Genomic DNA, 20,956 nt, shown 5'->3' on the forward strand with positions numbered 1-20,956 from the left:
TTACACGGTTTGTATCTAAACAGTAGCCTACCAAGATAGTCATTTTTCACTGTCTTCCTCCTTCCTTTCACAACAATTTCTCTCGGAAGTTTATCTATTGGCATCGTCATGCGTTTAAAAATCACCATCGGTGAAGCTTTTCTCCCGATGCCGTGCAGCTTAGAACACAGGTGAAGTGTGTTTTTTCATGCCCGGTTGTTTTCAGCATGACGAATGATTCGCTTTGCCTGCTGACAGTCCGAGTGAGCGGCAGGTCAAACATCAGAGGAACCTCATCCATATTTATTTATGATGTGGTGCGGCCTGATTCAGTGGGAGCGCATCTGATTTAATATAAAGAGTTTCATTGGTTCACCTAAACCGGTTCAGCAATTTCATTGGTCTAATGTTTTGGGGCTCAGTTTTTTTTGGCTTGAAGCTTGTGAACCCGTGAAAAACCCAGGAAAAATCCATAAATTAGCCGCTTCGTTGTTTAAGCCGCAGAACCCAGCCATTATCGATGCACAAGCCAGTGCACTCTTAGTGCCGGTCCCAAGCCCGGGTAAATGGGGAGGGTTGCGTTAGGAAGGGCATCCAGCGTAAAACGTGCCAAATCAAATATGCGGATCACAAATGAGAATTTCATACCGGATCGGTCGAGGCCCGGGTTAACAACGACCGCCACAGGTATCGTTAGCCGACAGGGTACCGGTGGAAATTGGGCTACTGTTGGCCGAAGGAGGAGGAGGAGAGGAGGAAGACGTCTACGAAGACGGCAGGGAAAGGAGAAGTGGAGGAGAGTGGAGGTTCGGGTTGGTACTTTAAATGTTGGTACTATGACGGGTAAAGGGAGAGAGGTAGCTGATATGATGGAGAGGAGAAAGGTAGATCTGTTGTGTGTTCAGGAGACCAAGTGGAAAGGGAGTAAGGCCAGGAACATTGGAGGTGGGTTTAAACTGTTTTATCATGGTGTGGATGGAAAGAGAAATGGTGTAGGGGTGATTATAAAGGAAGAGTACAGTAAGAGTGTAGTGGAGGTGAAGAGAGTTTCTGATAGGGTGATGATCGTGAAGGTGGAAGTTGAAGGGATGATGATAAATGTCATCAGTGCCTATGCTCCCCAAGTTGGCTGTGAGATGGAGGAGTAAGGAAAAATTCTGGAGTGAATTAGATGAAGTGGTAGATGGTGTACCTAGGAAAGAACGAATGGTGATTAGGGCAGACTTTAATGGGCATGTAGGTGAAGGGAACAGAGGTGATGAGGAGGTGATGGGTAGGTTTGGTTTTAAGGAGAGGAATGTGGAAGGGCAAATAGTGATAGATTTTGCTAAAAGGATGGAAATGGCAGTGGTGAACACTTATTTTAAAAAGAAGGAGAATCATAGGGTGACGTATAAGAGTGGAGGAAGGTGCACACAGGTGGACTATAAGCTATGCAGGGGATACAACCTGAAGGAGATTGGAGACTGTAAGGTGTTGGCAGGGGACAGTGTAGCTAGACAGCATCGGATGGTGGTCTGTAGGATGGTTTTGGAGGCGAAGAAGAAGAGGAGGAGAGTGAGGACTGGAAGAAGAATAAGATGGTGGAAACTTAAGGAGGAAGAGTGTAGTGTGAGGTTCAGGGAAGAGGTCAGACAGAGGCTCGGTGGTGAAGAGGTGTTGGATGATTGGGCAACTACTGCAGGAGTGATGAGGGAGGCAGCTAGAAAAGTACTTGGTGTGACATCTGGAAATAGAAAGCAAGACAAGGAGACGTGGTGGTGGAATGAGGAAGTGCAGGAGAGCATAAGGAGAAAGAGGTTGGCAAAACAGAAGTGGGATAGACAGAGTGATGAGAAAAGTAGGCAGGAGTACAAGGAGATGCAGCAGCAGGTAAAGAAGGATGTGGCAAAAGCCAAGGAAAAGGCATATGAGGAGCTGTATGAGAGGTTGAACACTGAGGAAGGAGAAAAGGATTTATACCGATTGGCCAGGCAGAGGGACCGAGCTGGGAAGGATGTACTGCAAGTTAGAGCAGTAAAGGATGGAGAGGGAAATGTCTTGACTAGTGAGGAGAGTGTGTTGAGAAGGTGGAGGGAGTATTTTGAGCAGCTGATGAATGAGGAAAATCAGAGAGAGAGAAGGTTGGACGATGTGGAGTTGGTGAAGCAGGATGTAGATAGGATTAGTAAGGAGGAAGTGAGAGCAGCGATTAAGAGGATGAAGAGTGGAAAGTCGGTTGGACCAGATGACATACCGGTAGAAGCGTGGAGATGTTTAAGAGAGATGGCAGTGGAGTTTTTGACCAGGTTGTTTAACAGGATTTTGGAAGGTGAGAAGATGCCTGAGGAATAGAGAAGAAGTGTGCTGGTACCGATCTTTAAGCATAAAGGAGATGTGCAGTCTTGCAGTAACTACAGGGGAATTAAGTTGATCAGTCACACAATGAAGTTATGGGAAAGAGTAGTGGAAGCCAGGCTGAGAGAAGAGGTGACCATCTGTGAGCAACAGTATAGTTTCATGCCGAGGAAGAGCACCACAGATGCATTCTTTGCTTTGAGGATGTTGATGGAGAAGTATAGAGAAGGACAGAAGGAATTGCATTGTGTATTTGTGGATTTAGAGAAAGCATACGACAGAGTGCCAAGAGAGGAGTTGTGGTATTGTATGAGGAAGTCAGGTGTGTCAGAAAAGTATGTGAGGGTGGTGCAGGACATGTATGAGGACAGTGTGACGGCAGTGAAGTGTGCAGTAGGTACGACAGACTGGTTCAGGGTGAAGGTTGGACTGCATCAAGGATCGGCCCTGAGCCCTTTCCTGTTTGCAGTGGTGATGGACAGGTTGACGGACGAGGTCAGACAGGAGTCTCCCTGGACTATGATGTTTGCGGATGATATTGTCATTTGTGGTGAGAGTAGGGAGCAGGTTGAGAAGAGCCTGGAGAGGTGGAGATATGCGTTGGAGAGAAGAGGAATGAGAGTCAGTAGGAGTAAGACAGAGTACATGTGTGTGAATGAGAGGGAGGGCAGTGAAGTGATGCGGTTGCAGGGAGAAGAGCTGGAGAAGGTGGAGGAATTCAGGTACCTGGGGTCAACAGTGCAAATTAATGGAGAGTGTGTTAGAGAAGTAAAGAAAAGAGTGCAGGCAGGGTGGAGTGGGTGGAGAAGAGTGACAGGAGTGATTTGTGATAGTAGGGTATCTGCAAGAATGAAAGGGAAAGTTTATAGGACTGTGGTGAGACCTGCGATGTTGTATGGATTAGAGACAGTGGCATTGAGTAAAAGACAGGAGATGGAGCTGGAGGTGGCAGAGCTGAAGATGTTAAGGTTTTCGTTGGGAGTGACGAGGATGGACAAGATTAGAAATGAGTTTATTAGAGGGACAGCGCATGTAGGCTGTTTTGGTGACAAGGTGAGGGAGGCGAGATTGAGATGGTTTGGACATGTGCAAAGGAGGGACATGAATTATATTGGTAGAAGAATGCTGAGGATGGAGCCACCAGGTAGGAGGAAAAGAGGAAGGCCAAGGAGGAGGTTCATGGATGTGGTGAGGGAAGACATGCAGGTAGTTGGTGTGAAAGAGGCAGATGTAGAGGACAGGGTGGTATGGAGACGGATGATCCGCTGTGGCGACCCCTAATGGGAGCAAGGAAGAAGAAGATTGTTTAAGCCGCAGGGTTCAAAAAGTGGGAAAAAAGTAGCGGCTTATATTCCGGAAAATACGGTAAATGGTGGAATGGAATTGAGATGAGTAATGGGTGTGTGTTGAGTTCAGGTTGTACTGTTCAGTAACACACAGTTGAGTGAGTGAGTGTGAGTTTCGGTTTAGTTCTTTATGTTGAGGAGCTTAAATGGCTTGTTGCACAGTCTGGATGCGAAGGCCTTAATGCTTCAGAACCGCTTCCCAGATGGTAGGATGGTAAAGAGTGTGTGTGTGGGGTGTGTTTGTTTGGTCGTCCACAATGCTGTTGGATTTGCGGATGCAGTGTGTGGTGTAAATGTCTGTGATAGAGAGGAGAGAGCCTTCAATGATCATCTCAGCTGTCTTCACTACCCTCTGTAGGGTCTTGCGATCCGAGACGGTGCAGTTCCCAAACCAGGCATTAATGCATCTGTTTAAAATACTCTTGATGGTCCCTCTGTAGAACATAATCAGGATTGCGGGAGGGAGATGTGCTTTCCTCAGCCTTCTCAGGAAGTAGAGATGCTGATGGGCTTTCTTAGTGATTGAGCTGGTGTTGAGTGGCAAGGTGAGGCTATCCGCCAAATGGAAGACCAAGAAATTTGATGCTCTTGACGATCTCCACTGAGAATCCTTTAATGATCAGTGGAGAATTGCCATTCTGTGCTCTCCTGAAGTCCACAACCATCTCTTTGGTTTTGTCAATGTTCAGAGACAGGTTGTTCGCTCCACACCAGGCTGTTAACACTTTCACCTCCTCTCTGTATGCTGACTTGTCGTTCTTGGTGATGAGACCCATCACAGTCGTGTCATTGGCAAACTTGATGTGTTTTAAGCTGTGCATTTCTACACAGTCGTGAACCAGCAGAGTAACCAGCAGTGGGCTGAGCACACAGCCCTGAGGGGCCCTAGTTCTCAGTGTGGTGGTGCTGGAGATGCTGTTTCCGATCTGGCCTGACTGAGATCTCCCAGTCAGGAAGTCCAGGATCCAGTTGCAGAGGGAGGTGTTCAGGCCCAGTAGGCTCAGCTTGTCGTCACTGTGTTCCTCCTAATCCTGTTCTTACTCAACATGTTTTCTCTTACACACCAAGATCTCCCTCTTTATTTTCTCCCTCACAAAACATGTTCTTTCTCACCTTGTTCTTCCCCACACACCACATTCTCCTTCACTCAGTTTTATCTCACTGTGTTCTCCCTTACTAAACTATTCCTCTCCACCAATTTTCTTGTCAATGAATTTTTTTTCACCACACTCTTTTTTCCTGTTTCATCCATCAGAATGTTCTACCTCACATGTGCCCTCACACAATGATCCTTATTGTTCTATTTTCATCGTACGTTTCTCGAATTATATTTTCCTTCACATAATCTCTTTTACTGTTTATAAATAGGATGTTTTGCGCTATAGCATAATCCTATCTTTGCAAGACTGGTGAAGCTTGGGTCATTGTGTGGTGACTTTTTAACCAGACATTTTAATGCTTAATTATAATGCCAAACTCTGATCCATCACTGTAGCCTATAAATTTTTAATACTCACTCAACAACGTTGTTCACTGGGCTCTAGATTACAGTGCTTAAAATATAACATAATTTTTTCTATTTTTTGATATATATATATATATATATATATATATATATATATATATATATATATATAAATAAAAAAATATATATATATATTTTTACAATTAATTAAATGAGTGTAAAAGAAGTGTAAGTTTATACTAAAGGATACATTAGTTTTTATTATTAAATTAGATTACATTAAATTAAACTCCCCCAAATACCCAAGCTTTTTTAAACATTTAGTAATTTGACAATTACTTATCCAACACCAGCTGATAATTTATCAGAACCCCATAAACATCTTGAAAATGAAAAATCTTAGCAATAATAATAATAAAAAAAACTATTCTCTCACAACATGTAGACATGTCTGTAAAAATCTTCTCTTTTTTTGTGCCTCGAAGATAAAAAATAATAGCACATTGTGTTTTTGTTTTCACCAGCACTTTGTGAATTCTGGGTATCGTTGTTATTAAATAGCAGGTCATCTTAAATGGTACTTTTCTCTTCAGAACTTTCGTACATATGCTCTTTTAACTTCTTTGAACTACATGTTCCCCTACTACAGAGAAAAGTGAAAAGAGCAGGGATGTAATTGTACTCAACAGGATGTCTATACTAGTACTAAACATATTCTCTATAATTGTTATGCTGTATGTGTAACTAGGCTTTTAGGAATTACTGGGCTTCCTGCCAGAACTTGTTTCTTTGGTATTGAGCAGTGAAGGTTATAGATGTTTGGTTAGCAGCTATACTGTTGTGTGCAACTGAAAGATAATTTGTGAAAAATTCCTGATCCTTGCAGAAAAAAGGGGGAAAAAAATGGATCCTGGCATAAAATAAATCCATTTATGTCTATCACTGCTCCTAAGGAGTCTACTATTCCTGCTAAGGAAATCATGCAGTCTCCCACAGTAAGCAATGTTTGTAGTAAACTTTAAGCAGCACAGAATGTGAGTCTTGATCCTGTGTGTGTTTCATGGACAGACTGTGATTAGTTGCACTTCCCTCATGGTTTGTTTTATGAAGATGAAGCATTCTACAGTCAGAAATCCTACAACATTGCAATTAATTATACCACAGCCAATGACTTTATCTTCTGGTTGCAGCACAGAGAAGTCCATGTTTTATATATATATATATATATATATATATATATATATATATATATATATATATATATATATATATATATATATATATATATATATATATATATAATTTTTTTTTTATTAAATAACATCCTCAAAAGATAATACTAAGAGTTCTTTATATCTTTCTAAATCTCCCTGAACTCAAAACTTCATTACTTTTCAATAGAAATATAATGCAGATGCTTTTACTGACACCTGAGCTGGAGTTGTACTATAGTACTGTGCAGCATTGCTTGCACAAACATGGTATGCATGGAGTCATCAAAAAGAAACCCTACCTAGAACCTATCACAAACTTAAAATATAGTTTTGATAGATGATCCAAAGGCATTTTGTAAACCAGTGCTGTCCACAAATGTAGTACAAATAGGACTATTTGGCCACAATCACCAAAAGTGTTTGAAGAAAATAAAGTAGTAGTGTTTGAGAAAAAGAACACCACCCTTAATGTTGGGGTATGTTTGTGTGGCACAGGAAACATTGCACAGGTAGATGGAGGATGGTTTTAAGTAAATATGAGCAAACTTTGGGAGCAAATATAATGCAGACATTCAAGAAACTAAAGCTGAAAAGAGATTGGTTAGTAAAACAGGTTAGTTATTCAAAACATACCTCAAAAAATCCTGTTGTTTTTTTTTTACAGTGGCCCTCACAGCTACTTGACTTGCAAGATGGCTTAATAATAGATTAGAATTGGAATTGTTCTGCAAGAAAGGGGAAGGGTGGAATGGTCCTAAAACAGCAATAGGAAAACTCTAGCTCACTGTAAAATGTGTTTGCAAACTGCCAGATGAGGGTGTTAATAAATACCGATTTTAGTAATCAGTGTTTCACAATCACAATTTCTTTCTTTAATTTTTCTATTTATTTATCTATTTATTAGTGATTTATTTATATATTAAATCAAGTTATAATATCAAGTAAATATGTATTAATATTTACAAGGGAAAAAAACTGTTTTTAAAACAGTTTGCACAGATCTTTGATTCTTTGCACCTCAAAAACAATTAAATTATATAATGCACTTTAAGAAAATTCAGATGTTCTCAGAATAATCAATTTTGTGTATGTGCAAACTAACAGCAGTAGCAGGCAATAGATAATCCCCCCCAGACAAAACATTATTTTGCATGTGTCTTTTGTTTTTCAATTCACCTTCCATTGCTATGCTAATCCTCTCAAGTAACTCCCTTGGTGTCTTGTCAGTTTTAGTCCACTATTTCACTAAAACACTAACTAACCGTTGTGTAGTCTATTTAAAGTTTGACTATGATACTTTCAGTATTTTACAGTATGTTCTGTATAATCCCACAGGTTTTGTAAGAGATTGCGATTGCAGGCCAGTCAATGTGTCTTCATGTTTCATCATGCTGACTGAATAAGTAACACACAGATTTGGTCCTGTGCACCTTACATTTGGGAGTGTCAGCATTGTGCTCTGTTTGGACATAAAAACACAATCAATCTGGCCAGCACCTGAGCATCTGCTTTAATGCCAAGATGCATTTGTTGGTTGCACAACCTAACGTTGTACAGTGCCGTTATTAGTGGATATGACTTAGTTGTCTGTCCAGAAAGCTTTTAAAACTGGAAGACATTTGAATCACTCTGTAAGTAAAATTGGTAATATTCTGAAAAGGGATGTGAAAATGAAACTGACTAAAAACCTTTGCGTTCAGAAATGCAGAACATTTATTTAGTGCAAACAGAAGAACTGACAGATTCTTCCTCCAGCTGTAATGCCTCTGAAAACAAAATGTCCTCTATGTACAGGTAAGTTTTTTCTTCCTTTTAATTGCTTCAGAGCAAATTGGTTCCAGGCTGGAAGGTACTGTGCATTGCAGCTTTACAACTGAGGGGTCCATGGCTCACTACTGAGCTCAGGTCACTCTGTGTGTAGTTTCACATTTTCTACTCATGTCTCTGGGTTTATTTCCCCTCATTTCTTCTAAAACCTACACATATGTGGACTATGCAAAATTGCATTTAACAATGTGTGTACTGGAGATGTAGGTACATCCCATTTAAAGTTTATTACAGTCTCCTGCCCAGTGTTCAGGATTCAGAAACCAGCACCAGATCCTCTCAGTTACAGAAGATGAATATATAAAAATAGTTGCATGCTAGCGAAATACAGTCATTTTGCAGGTAAATAAAAAGCTTTTATCAGACCTCAGAGTATAATCTTATATTTAGCAATAACATCAGCCTCTGGTGTTAGACTGTACAATATATCTATTTTTTTATGCTTAATTTGGTGCCTTTGGAAATACTAATAAACATGATTATATAATGTAACATATTAGGTAAAATGGTGTGCTTGCATGCTGTCTAATTTTGAACTGAAGTAAAGAAAAATATATTAGTTTTTGAAAATAACTTTCGAAATTGCTTCTCACAACAGCTTCCTCATTTATAATAAATGATGCAGACTATTTCTATGTCTATGTTTTTCTCATTTGTGTATTCGACTAGCTGATTTCTTTTAACAATTATTATTCATACTATTACTATTTAGGTTTTTAAACTTAAATGCCACTATCAGTGTTCCCTCTAAAGCCACACCCCCTGACAGACAAGAGTTGACTCTTTTCCTGACTCTAGTGCATTCATTAATTTACAAGTTCTGAGCATTTTTAATCATCACATTTTACAAAACATTTTTTTTTTAACTTTAGTCCAAACTTTACTGATACAACTCCAACTCGAGTATGTCTAGGTTACCTGAATAAAACATATCTGTCCAGCAGTTCCTAAGGTTAAGTAGGTTACCCTGACACACACTCTGAGTGCTGCAAATATTTTATAAGTCAGTAATATTATCACTGTGAATAATAAAATAGATAAGCAACAGGAAGACTGTGTGAAGTATTACTGAGAGGAGAGCGAGTGTCTCAGCTCTGAACCATTCACTTCTTCACTTAATGCTGTTTGAATTGGGATTATTTAGGCAATCAGCAGGGTGAATGGTGGAGACCTGATGTCATTTTTTGGCTGTCTCTTTCTCTCCCTCTCTCTTACTCTCACTTTGCCCCTCAGAGGTGTATGCTTGGAGAAAAAAGAGAAGTGAACTCATTTGTCTAGGCAAGGTGGTGGAAGAGCCAGAACTGAAGAACTAAGGTGCTCTAAAATTACAGCATGCGCACCACTCACAGGAAAAGAAACTTCAATTAGGTTCAAAGCACTTCATCATTATTTCTTTTTGCCTGGTGATTAAAGTTTGACATTTTAACTCATGCAAACATGAAGATATATATTCTGCCAGTTCCCTTTGGGGTAGGCGGCAAGCTAATGTACAATTATCACTTCAGCTATGGCACATTTAAGTGTTGAACCTTTTTTCTTTCTTTTTTTGTGTGAGATAAATTTGACTCCGCTGTAAGTAGAATAAAAAATAATGTGCTTTAAAAATGAAAACTATTGGTGATGAAATGGATGAGAAGAGATCACAGGATGATTGTGAAATGCAAATGTCATAAAGTGCTTTGACAGGCATTAGGGTGCTTTTGAAGGAATGAGAGTGCTTGTTATAATCATTATTTCAAGGAAATTTGCACCTGTGGCACACATCTCTTGTGCAGCTATAAATTTTAGTAGAACTTTTCGGTCAATCAAAATGATTATCCAGGGTGTATAATTGCCTCAAGCCCAGTGTTTTTGTGATAGACTCCTTATTCACCAAAACCCTGAACAAGAATATGTGCTTACAGAAACTGAATGAATGTCTGAACAAATGACAGAAACCCTTGAAGAAAAACTTTTAAAGCAATGATCTAAACAACCTTGTGACATAAGCCTCTTTACTTCACATGCACAAGCTGTGATAAGATCATTATACACGGACATCACATTAGAAAATAATAATACATTTTATTTTAAATGTTCATAAAGCCCTGGGCTGTTCTGCATACATGAGCTGATTCATGACTTCTGAATTTAGTTTAGACAGGCCAGCACAGCCAGATCATTCTTTTGTAAGCAAAAATAATGATGTGCTTTGATGAAACATAACAACACAAAATCCAATAAAACCAGAATAAACATTTACACTATATAGCCAAATATATGTGGGTACCTGAGCACAACACCTATATATGAGTAAGCATTTTATTTCAAAAGCATGGCATTAATATGGAGTTGCCCTTGTTACACTTTCTTTGCTACTGTAACGGCCCTAACTCTCCTTGGAAGGCTTTCTACTAGATTTTGGAATATTACCGTGGGGATTTGTGCCAATTCAGCCACAACAGTGTTAGTGAGCTTGGGGGAAGGTGGTTGGGAGTGCAGTAAGTGTTCCAAATCATCTCAAAGGTGCTTTGGGGGTTTGTGGTCAGAACTCTTTCCAGGCTAGTTCAGTGCTTCCAAATCAACCTTGGTAAACTAGGCCTCTATGGACCTTGATTTGTGCACAGGGGCACAATCATGCTGGAGGTTTGGGCCCCAAAATTCAAAAGAAATTTTTATTGTAAGAGCATTCAGTCTCATTTCAAATAATTATGTGCCTCTAACATTTATTGGAAAATTTAGGAAAGAGCCACATATGTTTGTTAAGGGTGGGTGTCCAAATACTTTTGGCAAAATAGTGTATATGATAAAGATAATATATCTCATAATTCTGTATATAGTTTACTACTTTTTAAAGTCTTATAATGTAACTTGGCAGTTCAAGCTGGTGAAAATCTGTCATGATGGTCCTTGCTAAGACTAACTATGATTAAAACACTGTAGGTTCTGGCAGAAGGCACTAAATATATTGTATATATATATCTAATTGTAACAAGTCTTGCATAATACTCCTTAAAGTAAATAATGTATTAAGACCTGCAAATGCCAAACACACTCGGGATTAATTCATAACATTATCTGGTATGATGCATGTATGCATATGTTCATGAGTTCTACAGTATGTCTATAATACACACAAAATAACATATTCTAAAGTAAATCATTGTGGGTTCTTTAGATCGTTGCTCTGGTTGGATATTTCTTCATTTATTTGCAGAAGTTGCTTTATTTTGGTCAGAGTTATAGTAGATCCAGCGACTATTCCAGAAACCTTAGCCGTAAGGCAGGTAAACACAGGATTAGATGTTAGTCTATTGCCAGGGGCCATGCAAACACACATTCACACACTCATTTAAACCTAGGGGCTATATACTGTAGAATATTCACCTTCTGGCATGTTTTGGGACCAAAACAAAGGACATGTGGAGAGCATGAGATTTTTACTCCTCTACATATAGCTCTTAAAAAAAAAAATACAGAACTCAAAAAAAATTTTTATATCCAAACTTTAGGATGTATATACACCATATGCACCACAAGTGCCTAAAATGTCTCACTGAGGGTTTTTGCTACTTTTTTGTGCTGGTGTTCTCCTTAAGAAGCAACAGATCTGCTCTATTTACTACATAAATAGACTGTGATGATTTTTGGCTTTCAGTATTGCTTTATTCATTATCATACCTTCTCACTTAGAGTCTTTCATAAACAATTACCCTTTATAAAGTAAACTATACAGAAAGGTTTCACAGAAATCTCCTTCTTCATTTAAACAGCAGATTGTTGAGCGCACACAGTTTTATGTTTGCCTTTTACAGATTTGTATTGTATATAGAACAGACAATATGAGAAGTCAAAAGAGACATGACATGAATTTGTCCTTGATATGTAGTAAGCTATGAAAAAATATTACACTTTATAAAGGCAGACTGTTAAGTAGTATTTGTAAACTGTAGAGGGCTATAAGCAACTGAGCATTTTTCCTTTGAGTTTATTGCTTTCAAACGTATTCATAGCTTTGCGTAAATAATTATGAGATATAAATAATAAAAGTTATGAAGTTTAAATATTTTCCATATATATGGAATATACCTTCGAGAACATTTCTTTGCCACCGTTAAATTATATGCAGACATGAGAATAAGTTTTAATACTAAGTTTCAGTGATTTGTGGTAAAAGTTTATTTGTCATCTATCTTAAAACATAAATTAACTAATTAATAAATAAATATCACTACGAAATGTGTAAATAAATTAATGCATTTTCAAAGTTTACATGAACTGTGCAGCACTGACAATTTTCTAGTCAGGTAAGAGGCTTGTATTTGTATAGCGTATCATACATGGAATTAGTCCAGCTAGTGCAAGATTCCACGTAATTCAGAGAATCCTAAAAGAAACTGTCAGATACTTTACTTCAACTGCATCCTATTATAGCATAGTCTTAGAATCTGACAAAAAAACCCATCAAGATATCACTTTTTGTATATAAGCCTGTTGTGTCCATTTGTCAAAACTTAAGACTTTGCATTTTAACATGACTTGTCTCTAGGTTGTGATGTAAATGTAGCCTGCATATCTTTGAATATATCCATGCAGAATTTTCAGCTAGCAATGAGAAAAGGCAATGTTTTGTATTTAGATGATTTGATCCATTTGGACTCATGCTCACTCATTGGAGTATAGAGCTGTCAATTCAATTCAATTCAATTCATTTTTATTTGTATAGCGCTTTTAACAGTGAACATTGTCTCAAAGCAGCTTTACACAGATAATGCGGTGATTAAAAATGAATATGTTCTTTATGAGTAAGTTTGTCCCTGATGAGCAAGCCGGTGGCGACTGGCGACTGTGGCAAGGAAAAACTCCCCGAGATGGCATAAGGAAGAAACCTTGAGAGGAACCAGACTCAAGAGGGAACCCATCCTCATCTGGGTTACACCAAAAGTCCATTTGTGGCGGGTATACAATGTTGCGGGGTGCAGTGATGATGATCAAAAGCGAAGTGTATTTCTGAGTCAGTGTAGGAGACTGTTGACATCAACTACAGTCCAATCCAGGCAGGCCTGGATGAAGTGGGAAGATCCACGGGGGGGAGAGGGGCAGGAACAGTGGTCACTGGAGCCTCAGGAGCATGTTTAACTCGACCGAGAGAGAGAGAGAGAGAGAGAGAGAGAGAGAGAGAGAGAGAGAGAGAGAGAGAGAGAGAGAGAAGAGGGTGACAGGAAGAGAAGGATATGGATTATTAAGTGTACCTATTGTTGCATGAGAGTTAAAGTCACTGTGCAGTTTGGACTCCGGCAAGACTCGCTATAGCAGCATAACTAAAAGGGAGAACCAGAAGGCAACACAGACATGAGGGATCTCTGGGATAAGAGACGGCCCACCACACCACCATCAACAAACTTGAGTGAACACGTGAATGTGAGGGGACGACAGCGTACAAATATCCCAGTTCACCAAACACTCTATATCAATGTTCCCTCCAGATCTGAGCCTTTACCTGAGAAAAAATCTACTGATTAAAGGCTTGACTGAATAAATATGTTTTCAACCTCGACTTGAACACTGAGACTGTGTCTGAGTCCCGAACACTGGTTGGAAGGCTGTTTCATAACTGCGGGGCTTTATAAGAGAAAGATCTGCCCCCTGCTGTAATCTTCATTATTGGAGGAACCAACAGATAGCCTGCACCTTTTGATCTAAGTAGGCGTGGAGGATCATACTGGTACAGAAGTTCACTCAGATATGGTGGTGCGAGACCATTAAGTGCTTTATATGTCAGTAGTAGAATTTTATAATCAATGCGAGATTTGATTGGAAGCCAGTGTAGACTGATTAATACAGGGGTGATGTGGTCATATTTCCTAGATCTAGTGAGGACTCTTGCTGCTGCATTCTGAACTAACTGAAGCTTATTTATGCACCTACTCGCACACCCAGACAGTAAAGCGTTACAGTAGTCTAATCTAGAAGTAACAAAAGCATGAACTAGTTTTTCTGCATCCTGTAACGACATCATATTTCTAATTTTAGCAATATTTCTAAGGTGAAAGAAGGCAATCCTGGTAATATTATTCATGTGAGCCTCAAAGGAAAGACTCGAGTCAATAATCACACCAAGGTCTTTGACAGCCGTACACGCTGAAACAGAAACACCATCCAGAGATGTTAGGTAATCGGAAAGTTTGCTTTTAGCTGCATGTGGTCCTAGTAAAAGTACTTCCGTCTTATCTGAGTTTAGCAGAAGAAAGTTATCGAGCATCCACTGTCTAATGTCCTTTACACATTTTTCAACATTGTTAAGCTGATCTCTCTCATCTGGCTTTGCTGAAATATATAGCTGTGTATCATCAGCATAGCAATGGAATCTAATACCATGTTTATGAATAATTTCTCCAAGAGGCAGCATATATAAAGAGAAAAGCAGAGGGCCTAAGACAGATCCTTGAGGAACACCAAACTTTACCTCAGAGAGTGTGGAGAACTCACCATTAACATCAACAAACTGATAGCGATCAGTCAAATAAGACCTGAGCCAAGAGAGAGCCGTTCCCTTTATTCCAACAACGTTCTCAAGTCTAGCAAGTAGTATAGTGTGATCAATGGTGTCAAAAGCTGCACTAAGGTCGAGCAAAACAAGTAAGGAGACAAAACCCTGATCAGAGGCCAATAACAGGTCATTTACCACCTTAACTAGCGCCGTCTCTGTGCTATGATGAGGCCGAAATCCTGACTGATACATTTCAAAAATATTATTCATAAGTAGGTGTGAGCATAACTGCTGTGCTACAACCTTTTCTAAAATTTTGGCTATGAAGGGGAGATTTGATATTGGTCTGTAGTTGGACAGCTGACATAGGTCAAGGTCAGGTTTCTTAATTAGGGGGTGGATAACTGCCAGTTTGAAGGAACAATTTGTCACAATTCTGTACCGCTGTGCATCTGCTGCAGATTTGAGTATCTAGGCATAGACCATGATCTAAAACAAGGAGCAGTCACTCATGAAGACAATTCAGCCATCTCTAATAGTGATTTGTTCTCAATTGTCAAATTCCAAGAAAGTGTATTTTGTGAAGAAAAAAAAATCCAATAAATAAAAATAAGTCTTTAGAATTCTTACACTTTATTTATTTATTTATTTAAACTTTGGTTGTTGCATGTCTTTGCTCTGACATCAGCCCTGAGTAAACACAGCTGAGGCATCCTCAGTTCTCTGTGATGATGACACCATTGGACAGTCAGATAAACCCCATCATGCATGCCTTTCTGTGCTGTCTAAATCATTTATGTCTACAGAAAGGGGGGAAAATCACACAAACAACACTCACCAATTATACTAAACAAATATAGAGTCTTCTAAGGAGTAATCAGTTTAAGCCAAATACACTTTCCATTACTTAATTACATTAACTGTACAGACTGTGATCTTGTAATTGGGTGTATTTAGTTTGCTCAGGCAGAATCTTAAAGCACATTTCTCAGCCGTTTATTGAAGCATGTAGATTTACATTCAATACGTTGAACCTATAATATAAATTTATATAGAATGTATTTATATAGAGCATATACAATAGGGTCCGAAATTCTTTACCAATTTACAATGAATAAGATGAATTTCAGAATTTCTCTGTATTTGGTCCCACATTTGCTTTAATGACAGCATGCACTCTCTGATGATCTGATGATCACTTTTACATTAAATACATCCGTGTGAGTGCTGTCCTCTCCTTGAACTGCCACCTTAACGTGGTGGAGGGGTTTGAGTACTCGAATGACCCTAGGAGCTATGTTGTCCGGGGCTATATGCCCCTGGTAGGGTCTCCCAAGGCAAACAGGTCCTGGGCGACGGGTCAGACTAAGAGCGGTTCAAAACCCCTTATGAGAGATACTACATCAGGGACCGTGACGTCGCCCGGTATGGCGCAGCCGGGGCCCCACCCTGGAGCCAGGCCCGGGGTTGGGGCTCGTATGCGAGCGCCTGGTGGCCGGGCCTTCCCCCACAGGGTCCGGCCGGGCTCAGCCCGAAGGAGCGACGTGGGGCCGCCTTCCAGTGGGCTCACCACCTGCAGGAGGGACCGTAAGGGGCCGGTGCTAAGAGGATCGGGCAGCAGTCGAAGGTGGAGGCCTCGACAACCCGATCCCTGGACACGGAAGCTAGCTCTAGGGACGTGGAATGTCACCTCGCTGGCGGGGAAGGAGCCTGAGATTGTGCGTGAGGTTGAGAGGTTCCGACTAGAGATAGTCGGGATCACCTCTACGCACGGCCTGGGCTCTGGAACCACACTCCTCGAGAGAGGATGGACTCTTTACAACTCTGGAGCTGCCCATGGTGAAAGGCGTCGGGCTGGTGTGGGTTTGCTTATAGCCCCCCAGCTCAGCCGCCATGTGTTGGAGTTTACCCCGGTGAACGAGAGGGTCGTTTCCCTGCGCCTACGGGTCGGGGATAGGTCTCTCACTGTCGTGTGTGCCTACGGGCCAAACGGCAGTATAGAGTACCCGGCCTTCTTGGGGTCTCTGGGAGGGGTGCTGGACAGTGCTCCGACTGGGGACTCCGTCGTTCTACTAGGAGACTTCAATGCACACGTGGGCAGCGACAGTGACACCTGGAGGGGCGTGATTGGGAGGAACGGCCCCCCTGATCTGAACCCGAGCGGTGTTCAGTTATTGGACTTCTGTGCTAGTTACAGTTTGTCCATAACGAACACCATGTTCAAGCATAAGGGTGTCCATCAGTACACGTGGCACCAGGACACCCTAGGCCGCAGGTCGATGATCGACTTTGTGGTCGTTTCATCTGACCTGCGGCCGTATGTCTTGGACACTCGGGTAAAGAGAGGGGCGGAGCTGTCAACTGATCACCACCTGGTGGTGAGTTGGATCCGATGGCGGGGGAGGAAGCTGGACAGACTCGGCAGACCCAAGCGTACTGTGAGGGTCTGCTGGGAACGTTTGGCCGAGCCTCCTGTCAGAGAGATCTTCAACTCCCACCTCCGGCAGAGCTTTGACCAGATCCCGAGGGAGGCCGGAGATATTGAGTCCGAGTGGACCATGTTCTCCACCTCCATTGTCGAAGCGGCCGCTCGGAGCTGTGGCAGTAAGGTCTCCGGTGCCTGTCGAGGCGGCAATCCCCGAACCCGGTGGTGGAAACCGGAAGTAAGGGATGCCGTCAAGCTGAAGAAGGAGTCCTACCTGGCCTGGTTGGCTTGTGGGACTCCTGAGGCAGCTGACGGGTACCGGCAGGCCAAGCGAACTGCAGCCCGGGTGGTTATCGAGGCAAAAACTCGGGCCTGGGAGGAGCTCGGTGAGGCCATGGAGAAGGACTATCGGCTGGCCTCGAAGAGATTCTGGCAAACCGTCCGGCGCCTCAGGAGGGGAAAGCAGTGCCCCACCAATGCTGTTTACAGTAGAGGTGGGGAGCTGTTGACCTCAACTGGGGATGTCGTTGGACGGTGGAAGGAATACTTCGAGGATCTCCTCAATCCCGCCGTCACGTCTTCCATTGAGGAAGCAGAGGCTGAGGGCTCAGAGGCGGACTCGTCCATCACCCAAGCTGAAGTCACCGAGGTAGTAAAGAAACTCCTCGGTGGCAGGGCACCGGGGGTGGATGAGATCCGCCCTGAGTACCTCAAGTCTCTGGATGTTGTGGGGCTGTCTTGGCTGACACGCCTCTGCAGCATCGCGTGGCGGTCGGGGACAGTGCCTCTGGAATGGCAGACCGGGGTGGTGGTCCCTCTTTTTAAGAAGGGGGACCGGAGGGTGTGTTCCAACTATAGGGGGATCACACTTCTCAGCCTACCTGGGAAAGTCTATGCCAGGGTACTGGAGAGGAGAATACGGCCGATAGTAGAACCTCGGATTCAGGAGGAACAATGTGGTTTTCGTCCAGGCCGTGGAACACTGGACCAGCTCTATACCCTCTACAGGGTGCTGGAGGGTTCATGGGAGTTTGCCCAACCAGTCCACATGTGCTTTGTGGATTTGGAAAAGGCATTCGACTGTGTCCCTCGCGGCGGCCTGTGGAGGGTGCTCCGGGAGTATGGGGTCGGGGGCCCTTTACTAAGGGCTGTCCGGTCCCTGTATGACCGAAGCAGGAGCTTGGTTCGCATTGCCGGCAGTAAGTCAGACTTGTTCCCGGTGCATGTTGGACTCCGGCAGGGCTGCCCTTTGTCACCGGTTCTGTTCATAATTTTTATGGACAGAATTTCTAGGCGCAGCCAGGGGTCGGAGGGTGTCCGGTTTGGTGACGACACGATTTCGTCTTTGCTCTTTGCAGATGATGTTGTCGTGTTGGCTTCATCAGACCAGGACCTTCAGCATGCACTGGGACGGTTTGCAGCCGAGTGTGAAGCGGCTGGGATGAGAATCAGCACCTCCAAATCCGAGGCCATGGTCCTCAGTCGGAAAAGGGTGGCTTGCCCACTTCAGGTTGGTGGGGAGTTCCTGCCGCAAGTGGAGGAGTTTAAGTATCTTGGGGTTTTGTTCACGAGTGAGGGAAGGGTGGAACGGGAGATTGACAGACGGATCGGTGCAGCTTCTGCAGTAATGCGGTCGATGTACCGGTCTGTCGTGGTGAAGAAGGAGCTGAGCCGCAAGGCGAAACTTTCGATTTACCGGTCAATCTACGTTCCTACTCTCACCTATGGTCATGAGCTCTGGGTCATGACCGAAAGGACAAGATCCCGGATACAGGCGGCCGAAATGTGCTTCCTCCGCAGGGTGGCTGGGCGATCCCTTAGAGATAGGGTGAGAAGCTTAGTCACTCGGGAGGAGCTCGGAGTAGATCCGCTGCTCCTCCACATCGAGAGGGGTCAGCTGAGGTGGCTCGGGCATCTGTTCCGGATGCCTCCTGGACGCCTTCCTGGGAAGGTGTTCCGGGCGCGTCCCACTGGGAGGAGACCCCGGGGAAGACCTAGGACACGCTGGAGAGACTATGTCTCCCGGCTGGCCTGGGAACGCCTTGGTGTCCCCCCGGAAGAGCTGGAAGAAGTGTCTAGGGAGAGGGAAGTCTGGGCATCTTTGCTTAGACTGCTGCCCCCGCGACCCGGCATCGGATAAGCGGGAGAAGATGGATGGACATCCGTGTGAGTGCTGTGTGAACACATGTTTCAGTGGTAGAGATGAGACTCAAGCAATCTGACCTTTAACTTAATATGGTCGATAACAAAAATATTGCGTACATTGAACAGTTACTTAGAAATCTCAAACATAACATTTTCAGTATATTCAACATTTCTTTCCTTTTTTTTATAAATTCCTAAAAAAAACTTTCTTTCGGCTTCTCCCGTTAGGGGTCGCCACAGCGGATCATCCGCATGTTTGATTTGGCACATGTTTTTACGCTGGATGCCCTTCCCAACGCAACCCTCCCCATTTATCCGGGCTTGGGACCAGCACTAAGAGTGGCTTGGGTTGGCTTTTTTTATAAATTCCTACATTTTGTAAAATTCGCACTGTGATAGAACTTAATGTAAATGACATATAAGAACATTTTCCATGTTATGGTTATGTGTCTATTTCTCCTTAGGGAAGCAAGGATGAAACACAGCAGAGTGGAAACGAAGGATTAAAACTGCAAGCAGTATTTTCGGGGGCCATGGAGCCAGACTCAGTGAGATACTTACAGTTTTAAACTGTTGCATCAATCACGGGGAAGTAGAGCGAAATTTTTCTCCAGAATTAAGTAATAGGATTTAAGGGTAATTTGTAATCTCATTCATGTTATGTATTTTTAAAACTCAGGCACTGGTATGACGATGATGTGAGCCTAATTAAAATGGAGGAAAACCCGTCTGGTTTTTAAATAACAGACACCCAAATCAAAAGTTTAAAAATCACCACGAATATCATTCCAATTGGGGCCTAAATGTTATTTAATTTTGGTGCTAGAGTGTTGGCAACACATCTGTCCCAAATTTGGTCAGAATATTCCTTACTCAATATGTACAGTTCACATTTTATTAAATGTTCTATGGGCTTCTATAGACACCCTAGCCAAAAGAAGAAAACAACAGAGATTAGGTAGAATAAAAATAGGGTGCCAATGCAATTTTTAATGCTTGGGCCCCTGTTTATATACAGTATTCTAAATTGTGTCCAGATAATGAATAACTTAAATAGCTATATAACAAACTAGCATAATATTTTTTTAATTGATTTAGCAAAGTGGACCCTATAGAGCCCCATGATAATGCAGAAAAAAGAACAGATATTTTGAGATTTCACCAGAATAGCAATAGTATGGGATGTCAGTTTTGTTTTGTTGTTATTAAATTATTATACGATTATGTGTGTATTATCAAATTGTTTACTTTCTGTTTTTTGCTTTGCAGATATTTTCTCACCCTCTTGTAGTTAGAACCTCTGCATAATTATTACTTACAGTGAGGAAAATAAGTATTTGTACACCCTGCTATTTTGCAAGCTCTCCCACTTAGAAATCATGGAGGGGTTTAAAATTGTCATTGTAGGTGCATGTCCACTGTGAAAGACATAATCTAAAAAACAAAAAATCCAGAAATCACAATGTATGATTTTTTAACTATTTATTTGTATGATACAGCTGCAAATAAGTATTTGAACACCTGAGAAATTAATGTTAATATTTGGTACAGTAGCCTTTGTTTCCAATTACAGAGGTCAAACGTTTCCTGTAGTTTTTCACCAGGTTTGCACACACTGCAGGAGGGATTTTGGCCCACTCCTCCACACAGATCTTCTCCAGATCAGTCAGGTTTCTGGCCTGTCACTGAGAAACACGGAGTTTGAGCTCCCTCCAAAGATTCTCTATTGGGTTTAGGTCTGGAGACTGG

This window comes from Silurus aristotelis (genome assembly GCF_946808225.1).
Source record: "Silurus aristotelis genome assembly, chromosome: 6".
NCBI lineage: Eukaryota > Metazoa > Chordata > Actinopteri > Siluriformes > Siluridae > Silurus > Silurus aristotelis.